Below are 9590 nucleotides of genomic sequence, written 5' to 3'. Positions count from 1 at the left end.
GAGGACATTCACGAGAATGATCCCTGGAAGGACTGGTTTGGCATATGGAGAGCGTTCGGCAGTTTCGGGTCTGTATTCACGGGAATTTAGAAGCATACACGGGGATCTCACTGAAACCTAACGAATTTTGAAAGGACGAGATAGGGTGGATGTGGAGGGGATGTTTCCTATAGTGGGGGCACCCAGACGAGGACATATCCTCAAAATTGATGGATCACCTTTTGGAACAGAAGCAAATGGGATTTTCTTTAACTAGAGAGCAGCGCGTCTGTGAGAGCTCTGCCACAGACTGAGGTGGAAGCCAAGTCCGTGGGTGTATTTAAGGAGGAAGTTCATCGTTTCCTAATGTGAACAGGGCATCGAAGGATGTGGTGAGAAGGCAGGTTTATAGAGTTGTGTGGGATCCGGGGTCAGCCACGATGAAATGGCGAAGCAGACACGATGGGCTGAAGGGCCTAATTATGCTGATGGTCTTATGGTCTAAAGATCGCGTCAGAGTGAATTATCGAAATTGTTCAACACTCAAGTTCAATAAAAAGCTGAGGTTCAGATATACTCGTATTGTTCTGTACGCATGTATGCAGCTAAACGAAACAGAGACCAAGGTGCAAATCACAGAACATATATCACGTACAGCACGTAAAATAATATTAACGCAATAATTCAATATTAACAGACAGAATATGCTGTAGTTATGAAAGTTGACATAAAGTGCATATACGACATGTAGTTTGCTACGGATAAACCCCTGCAGCAGCGGACAGAACAAACCAGGCCGACTCAGAGAAACGTTTCAGACTAAAGTAATTTATTTATACGCGATATCACGGAGAGTCTCTTTACCGAAAAGCCGTGCTTGGGGACTTTGTTTGTCTGGCAGACCCGCTTCATTATATAGACACAGAGTACGTGACTAAAAGCACTTAACAGGAGCATTGCTTGACTTTGAACTTAGGGGTAGATTTCAACAAACAACGTGACTTTGAACTCAGAACTTGATTGCAACAAACGAGAGCTTTACGTAGATGCGGGGCCGCAGCATCTTTCTTGGAATGACTTCAGTGAATTCCAAGACCTGCAAGAAATTTAGATAAATTTTAAGAGCATTCAAAAGCGATTAGGTTAACCCCTACATATCCAAAGAGTCTTAAATTCTTCCACAATTCCCTCGTTGTTGATGCTTTCAGATCAACACTCCTCATGAGGTATTTCCTCGTCTTCCTCACAGGTGGCTCAGATCCCTCCGGAAAGGGTATTTCGCTTAATGCGCATTCCCCTCATCATCTGGTGTATCATAGGCTCTTTTCATTAACTGGTCACAATACAATCACAATGCTCCAAATACACAGCACCCTAAAACACATATTATTACCACTATAATTATACCATGGGTAATCCAGCTTGCCCAGTCAGAAAACCATTCCTCTATTATTTCCCACCATTTCGTTTCTGAAACAAAATAATTAAACTGTTTCCCTATCTTCCTAATCTCCTTAATCTTTCCCCTGATGTGTTGACTGAGGTCAGTTATGTTTTCTGAGGCATCGGGAATATAAGTACAACATTCCCAACATCCCTGCCCTACCGCGGCGCTTGTCCCTCCTTTTTCGGCTCAGACCAGGTCCAGGGCATTTCTATTTTGCAAGGCTACCACTCTAAGGGCAACTACCTCTGTCGTTAGGTCTTTCAGTTGCGCCTGCAGGTCAGTGAGGGGCATCGGCCAATTTCTCTACAGCGGTTGCCATATTAATAATTTCTCGCAAATTTCGGGCCACACCGTATGAGAGAAATGCTATCAACCAAAGCCTTTCACTTATACTTATCCCTCGCTTACATCGCCTTCAAAAAGGATGTTGTGATATATCTTCCATAGGATGCATGGAGGGCAGTATATAGACCAGATAACAGCAGCCCGTCCAATTTCCTGGGGACACATTCCCACTTCCGCCTGACGGCCCTGGATGTCAAGGATAAGCTCTTTCCCCACATCCCATTAGGAGTAGGCCGAGGAGGACCCATCCTCCGTTCGGTACAAGAGCTATTATCCAAAAAAGTTCTATTTCCCCCGCCATATTACAATGACAAATCCCATTTACAGTTTTCTGTGCATTTACTGACTCGAAGGAGGACATCCCTTTTCCCACCGTCGGGGTAGGGAGGTACCATCAACTGAAACAGGTACATCCACAATCCCCTTCATTGTCATCACTGCCAATGTCTCGTTCTAAAGCTGGAACAGGATGTGGTAAATAGGTTCACACGTTGCACAGAGAGCATTTCGTTTCCGCTCATGGGGACCCCTTCCCGGGACATTCACTGGGCGACATGCGGATATATCTGAACACACACCCATAAAAACATCTGGCTTGTCAGCTTCATGCTTTCTTGTATTTTTACACACACCCAACAGAGTCCAACTCTTCACCTCAATGACTGGCATAAGTGTGACATAAAGACAAAGAGGTATTTCCGGACAAGGCCACACTGACTCCCCGCATTATCAGTCCCCATAAAAACATCTGACTAGTCAGCTTCAAGCTTTCTTGTCTTCCAACTCCTGGTGCCGTTTGCACCTCGTTGCATAAATCCATTCTCCTTTTCCTTCAATCTTCACCGCGGTACGGGTCCGCTTTTTCTGGCGGACCGAGGGTAGGTGTTCAGCGAAAGCAGGTTCTCCCAGTGGCCACACATTTTAATTCCACGTCCCATTCCCGTTCTGATATGTCTATCCGTGGCCTGCTCTGCTGTCAAGATGAATCCACACTCAGGTTGGAGGAATAACACCTTATATACCGGCTCGGTAGCCTCCAACCAGATGGTACGAACATTGACTTCTCTAACTTCTGTTAATGCCCCTCCTCCCCTTCTTACCCCATCCCTGACATATTTAGCTATTGTTGTTTTTTTTTTCTCTCTGCCCATCACTCTGCCTGTTCTCCATCTGCCTCTGGTGCTCCTCCCCACTTTCTTACTCATGAGGCCTCCCGTCCCATGATCACTTCCCTTCTTCAGCTCTGTATCACTTTTGCTAATCACCTTTCCAGCTCTTAGCTTCATCCCAGCCCTTCCGGTCTTCTCCTATCATTTCGCATTTCCCCCTCCCCCCACTACTTTCAAATCTCAGTATCTTTCCTTTCAGTTAGTCCTGACGAAGGGCCTCTGCCCGAAACATCGACAGTGCCTCTCCCTATAGATGCTCCCTGCCCTGCTGTGTTCCACCAGCATCTTGTGTGTGACTGTCAATATACTACCCATCTGTTCCGTAACGTCCAAAGGCGAGGTGTTATTTTCCAACTGGACTCCACTGATACCCCAGGATACATTTTCACTGATCACTTTACAGTGGCATATATTTCAAACATTTCTCTTCCACCGTGGGGATCACGGAGTAAAGCATCACTGGTAATTACGTTGCCGAAATGCTAAACAATATAATTGTGGCTGGTTTGATCAGAATGTCCGGCCGTAAGACTTTAATAAGGTGATAAAGTTAAGAGTGTAACTGGAGAAAGATCGGGAGTTATTTCGGAGTAACTCTACAAGGGCTGCGCGTTGAATCAGGGGCGGAGCGTATTCCGAGATAAGTATTTATTCCTGACTTTGACGTTACGGATGAACCTCCACGGCCAGTTACTGACCCTTATGCAGGCGCGGGATATTTCGCCCACGTTTTAATTTTACATGGAATCACAACCACTTCAATATATTGAAATGGACCGTGATCCCAACTCTGTACCGGTATGAGATCTCCCACCATCACCTCGTCTCAAAACTAAAAGGTTTTCCTGTTCTACACTACCGTCAATATATAGGAAGATTTTTACCATACTTTTCGACATTCCCGCAGAACTACGATGTCAGAGTTGTGATCAATTCTTCCTCCTCGGACCTTTAACAGGAATGGAATGAGCGATACCAATGGTAAGATATTTGACTTCTGTCTGCGCTGCAATATCACCGGAAGATCACAGATTCCAGTCTTGAAAGTTTTAGGTGTTGATGTTACCAACTGTTTCCACAGTTGTAACTGTACTGAGCACAAATATTTGCGCGTCTGACGTGTGGTTGCTGTGGTGCTGCTCGCGACAGAGAAAACAAAGAGAAGCAGAGAGATTGAATGCGTGTGAGAGAAAGAAATAGAGAGAGATGGGGAGAGGCAGACTGAAAAGGTGGAATCCAGAATACTGTGGTGGAGAATTTGAACGGAGAGTCTGTATGGTGAGACGAGGACGGAATGGAATACAGGGGTGTGGAAAACGAAAGCGATTTGCTATTTTAAAGTAGGTTTGAAATTTTGCAGCACAAGGTTATTTCTGATGTTTCTCTGGATGGGAACATTTGAGGTGTGAGCTTCGTTGAAACCACAATGCATCCTCATGTGACAATACATGACAATTGGGTTGAAGGCTGATTCTCCCGTTACGCAGTGTACGTTATCCACGAACCTCCTTAGGTTTAAATCCCTTTATGGTCTCCTGTCAATTAAATATAATTTCTATTAATTCTTCTTGCTTTAATTTACCTTTGCCAGGTTTGAAATACAATGCGCTACTGCAAGAAAAGAGAATGTTCATTATTTTTACACCTGGATGCACATGACAGTAAACTTGAGCACAAACTGAAAAGTTGAGTCTCAAGTTCATTTGAAGCACTGAAGCCCAAACGATGTTTCTGCCCAGGATTGAACTGGGGACCTTTCGCGTGTAAAGCGAACGTGATAACCACTACACCACAGAAACCGTGCAAAGCGCTCAATGCTTTGTGCTCTTGAGCAATGACCCGAGGCATCCCCTCCCCGCCCTGCTCTGAAGTACAGCAATAAGTACAAAACATTGCCCACTGTTACTTTCCGTTCTCAGTAACACGTATTATTAGTTTAGGAACTTATTCCCTGGAGTATGGGTATAGGTAGAGTGTTACAGGGATGTGGCAGTGGAACGAACCCAAGTGCTGAACACGGGCGTGGAATGGGTGCCAAGGGAGTCATTACCTGGAGTCTTGGTTTTCGTAGAGGATTCAGGAAAGATGCTGGATTTGTAACTGATCGTCCTAAGAACCATGGCACGAGATTACTCGTACACGAGTCGACCAGCGAACTGGCAGCTCCTGGTTGTGGTCACAGGATATTTACACTGCATTTGCTGATGGAAAGCAGGTGTTTGTATTTAGTGGAAAATGGGAACGAATGGGAAATAAACGACGTGATTGAGGCTCAATACCGGAGGAAGATAACCAGGAACTAGAAGGGATCGTGGCAGTAATCCCCCGCCACACAATAGGAGGCTCCGTGCGATCCTCCAGGCCTGTCTGAATTGTCCCGATGAAAGTCCTGGATGAGGGAACGGTCTAGGCTGAAGGAGCGGGGGACCCAGGAAAGCTCTTCTGGATCCTTCCCAGTCCACTAGGTATTGCCCCTACGGCGTACATCCAGTAGTCTTCGGACGATGTATACCGGATGGTTGTCGATGATACGGGCAGGTGGGTGAGTCCCAGGTGGGGGACACAAGGGGCTGACGGAAACTGGCTTTATCTGAGACACTTGAAAAGTTGGGTGGATGCGCATGGACCTTGGCAATAGTAGGCGGACCGCTGTGGGATTGATAATCCTGTCAAACTTGGATGGTCGCAGGAAGCGGGGGACGAGTTTCCTATGTTCGTTTTTGAGCAGGATGTCCTTGGAGGAAAGCCACAACATCTGCCCAGGTTGGTACCTCCGGCGCCGGAGTCCGGTCTCGGTCGGCTGTCTTCTTATTTCGATTTGTTGATCTGAGTAGGGCCGCGCGAGTTTCCTCCCAAAACTTACGGCACCGATCAATATGGTCCCGAATCAACGGTACCGCAATCTCTCCTTCTTGCGCAGGGAACATCGGGGCTTGGTACCCAAGGGAGCACTGGAACGGAAACCTCCCAATGGCAGAGTTCACAAGAGAGTTGGGGGCGTACTCAACCCACGGGAGGTGGTCCCAACAGTGCTTCCTCAGGAGAGCTAGATATCCGCGGGGATTCCATGGAGGCGGAAGACCTGGCGGATGAGAAGACCTGCGGTTTCTTGAGGGGAAGTGAGTTTAGGGAGGGCCACAATGTACACCGCCTTAGAAAATCGGTCTACCACGGTGTGGACACTGGTGGTTCCGCGGGAAGGGGTAGACCAGTGACGAGGTCTGGGGCGATGTGTGAGCAGGGACGACCAAGAACAGTTAGAGGACGAAGAAGACCCGCAGGTGGTCGATGAGAGAACTTTCCCCGGGCACAGATGGAACGAGCCGAGACATAAGAACGGGTGTTTCCCTCCGTGGACGGCCGCCATAAGTGCTGCCTCAGGAGAGCCAGGGTCCGATCACTCCCGGGGTGTCAGGTGAACCGGGATGTGTGCCCCCATTGGAGAACCTGAGGCCCGATGGGGACCGGCACGTACAGGCGATCGCCGGGTCCGTTACCAGGGTCCGATCACTCCCGGGGTGTCAGGTGAACCGGGATGTGTGCCCGCATTGGAGAACCTGAGACCTGACGGAGACCGGCACGTACAGGCGATCGCCGGGTCCGTTACCAGGATCCGATCACTCCCGGGGTGTCAGGTGAACCGGGATGTGTGCCCCCACTGGAGAACCTGAGACCTGACGGAGACGGGCACGTACAGGCGATCGCCGGGTCCGTTACCAGGGTCCGATCACTCCCGGGGTGGCAGGTGAACCGGGTGTGTGACCCCATTGGAGAACCTGAGAACTGACGGAGACCGGCACGTACGGGCGATCGCCGGGTCCATTACCAGGGTCCGATCACTCCCGGGGTGTCAGCTGAACCGGGATGTGTGACCCCATTGGAGAACCTGAGACCTGACGGAGACAGGCACGTACAGGCGATCGCCGGGTCCGTTACCAGGGTCCGATCACTCCCGGGGTGTCAGGTGAACCGGGATGTGTGCCCCCATTGGAGAACCTGAGACCTGACGGAGACAGGCACGTACAGGCGATCGCCGGGTCCGTTACCAGGGTCCGATCACTCCCGGGGTGTCAGGTGAACCGGGATGTGTGCCCCCATTGGAGAACCTGAGGCCCGATGGAGACCGGCACGTACAGGCGATCGCCGGGTCCGTTACCAGGGTCCGATCACTCCCGGGGTGTCAGGTGAACCGGGATGTGTGACCCCATTGGAGAACCTGAGACCTGACGGAGACGGGCACGTACAGGCGATCGCCGGGTCCGTTACCAGGGTCCGATCACTCCCGGGGTGGCAGGTGAACCGGGATGTGTGACCCCATTGGAGAACCTGAGACCTGACGGAGACAGGCACGTACAGGCGATCGCCGGGTCCGTTACCAGGGTCCGATCACTCCCGGGGTGGCAGGTGAACCGGGATGTGTGCCCCCATTGGAGAACCTGAGACCTGACGGAGACAGGCACGTACAGGCGATCGCCGGGTCCATTGCCAGGGGCCGATTCGTCCCGCTGGGCTTCCTTTACCTTAGCCTGGATCTCCCAAGTGAGGGTGGCCACACTCAGGATGGTGGGAGGATCGTCTCGGGAATGGAGGTGATATCCGTGGAGTCATGCTGGCGGGAAAGCGCGACCGACTTCCCGTCCTTGGATCCTGGAAGGTACATGAGGGTAAACTTGAACCGCCCAAAAAACAATGGCCAACGGGCCCGGCGGGATTTCAATCGCTTGGCGGTCTGATTGTGCCCCAGGGTCTTATGATCAGACACACTCGCAGAATAAAGAACTCAGGGACCGTAACTGTCTTCGAACCCGTCACTCGCAGAAATAAAAACAGGGACGATGATAGTCCTCGACCCTGTTACTGGCAGAAAAGAACGGCGACCCAAGTCTGGAGCGGGCCAGGTGGAATGGAAAGGGGCACTAGCATGGCTGAGAGAAAATCCACAATGGTTGGTGTTTTACGGGTTAATGGGAAAGGTGCATCCTAAATAAGAATAAATATTGGAAAGGGCGGATGAGGCAACCATGGCTGATACCAGAAAGTAAAGACAGCATAAAGCCAAAAGTGAGGGTTTATAATGCAGCAAGCATTAGAGGGAAGCCGGAGGTTTGGGACGCTTTAAAAACTGGCTAATACTGGAGAAAATACCGCTGTTCAGCCATATGAATATTAAAAGGGATGCGAGTGTGGGTATCAGAAAGCTGGAAAATGACGCGGAAGAAGCAGTAATGGGGGGAAAAGAAAAGGGACGAACTGAATGAGTATTTTGCGCCAGGCTGCTCTGTGGAAGACGCCAGCATAATGGCACCGAGGAACATGTGTCAGAGGGCATCAGTGAGAGTGGATGTTATCACCTGGAGAAGGTGCCCGGGAAGCTGAAAGGACAGAAGTTAGATGTCATCGGGACCAGTTGGACTACACCCCATGGTCCTGAAAGTGGTAACTGGAGAGTTTCTGTAGGCACTCCTTCACGTATCATTATTTACATACAACAGCTCCATAGCAAAGAAAGCCCAGCAGCGTCTCTACGTTCTGCGAAGGCTGAGGAAAGTCCATTTACCACATCCCCATCCTCATCACATTTTACAGGGGTTGTATTGAGAGCTTCCTGAGTAGCTGCATCACTACCTGGTTCGGAAACTGAACCAATAATGATTGCAAGGCCCTGCAGCGGATAGTGAGGTCAGCTGAGAAGATTATCGGGGTCTCTCTTCCCGCCATTACGGACATTTACACTACACGCTGCATCCACAAAGGAACCAGCATTATGAAGGACCACAAGCACCGCTCCTACAAACTTTTCTCCCTCCTGCCGTTTGGGAATAAGCTACCGGAGCATTCGGGCTCTCGCGACCAGAGGATGTAACAGTTTCACCCCCCCCCCCCCCAAGCTATCAGACTCCTCAACACCCAGAGCCTGGACTGACACCTTACTGCCCTATTGTCTTGTTTATTATTTATTGTAATGCCTGTACTGTTTTGTGTACTTCAAGCTGTCCTGGGTAGGTCTGTAGTCTCGTGTAGTTCTATTCTGTGTTGCTTTTTACGTAGTTTACTCTAGTTTTTTGTACTGTGTTATGTAACACCATGGTCCTCAAAAAATAGTCTCATTTTCACTATGTACTGTACCAGCAGTTATGGTCGAAATGAAAATAAAAGTGACTTGACCTGATATTCAAGAACAGATGCTGATGACTGGAGAATTATGACTGTCACTCCACTCTGAAAGAAGGAAGTTAGGCTGAAGAAAGGACAATAAAAGAAAGGTAGCCTGACTTGAACGTGATAGATAACTCAAAAGATTCGAAGCACATTGAAGATCAAAGACAGTTGAGGAGAAAGGGCGGAGATTTGTCAAATAGATCATCGTGCGGTACGGTGATGCACCTTGGAAGAAAGGATAAAAAATTCTCTAAACGGGGAAGGTTTTCTAAAATCAGAGGTGCAAAGTGAACTTCCCTAATATTCCCTAAATGTTTACTTCCAGGCTTAGTCAGCGGTAAAGGAAGGCAAATGCAATTTTAAAATTCGGTTCAGGAGGGGTAGAATATATAAGCAACAATGTAATGTTGACATATGTCCGTCATTATAAACCTGATTCTGATCCCGACCTTTATCCCCAACAATGGAAATCTCCTTCATTTACGATACTG

At 48.9% G+C, this 9590-nt stretch overlaps 1 non-coding gene across 1 annotated transcript; it reads right to left on the bottom strand.

Moving 5' to 3' along the window:
• Positions 1-4666: 4666 nt before the first annotated feature.
• On the bottom strand, positions 4667-4739 carry trnav-uac (transfer RNA valine (anticodon UAC)). The gene has a single exon. It is a non-coding gene; the product is annotated as a tRNA-Val (tRNA).
• Positions 4740-9590: the final 4851 nt, after the last annotated feature.

Source organism: Hypanus sabinus, unplaced genomic scaffold (assembly GCF_030144855.1).
Source record: "Hypanus sabinus isolate sHypSab1 unplaced genomic scaffold, sHypSab1.hap1 scaffold_662, whole genome shotgun sequence".
Lineage (NCBI taxonomy): Eukaryota > Metazoa > Chordata > Chondrichthyes > Myliobatiformes > Dasyatidae > Hypanus > Hypanus sabinus.
The sequence above is the reverse complement of the archived record's forward strand: the minus strand, read 5'-3'. Positions and strand labels throughout refer to the sequence as shown.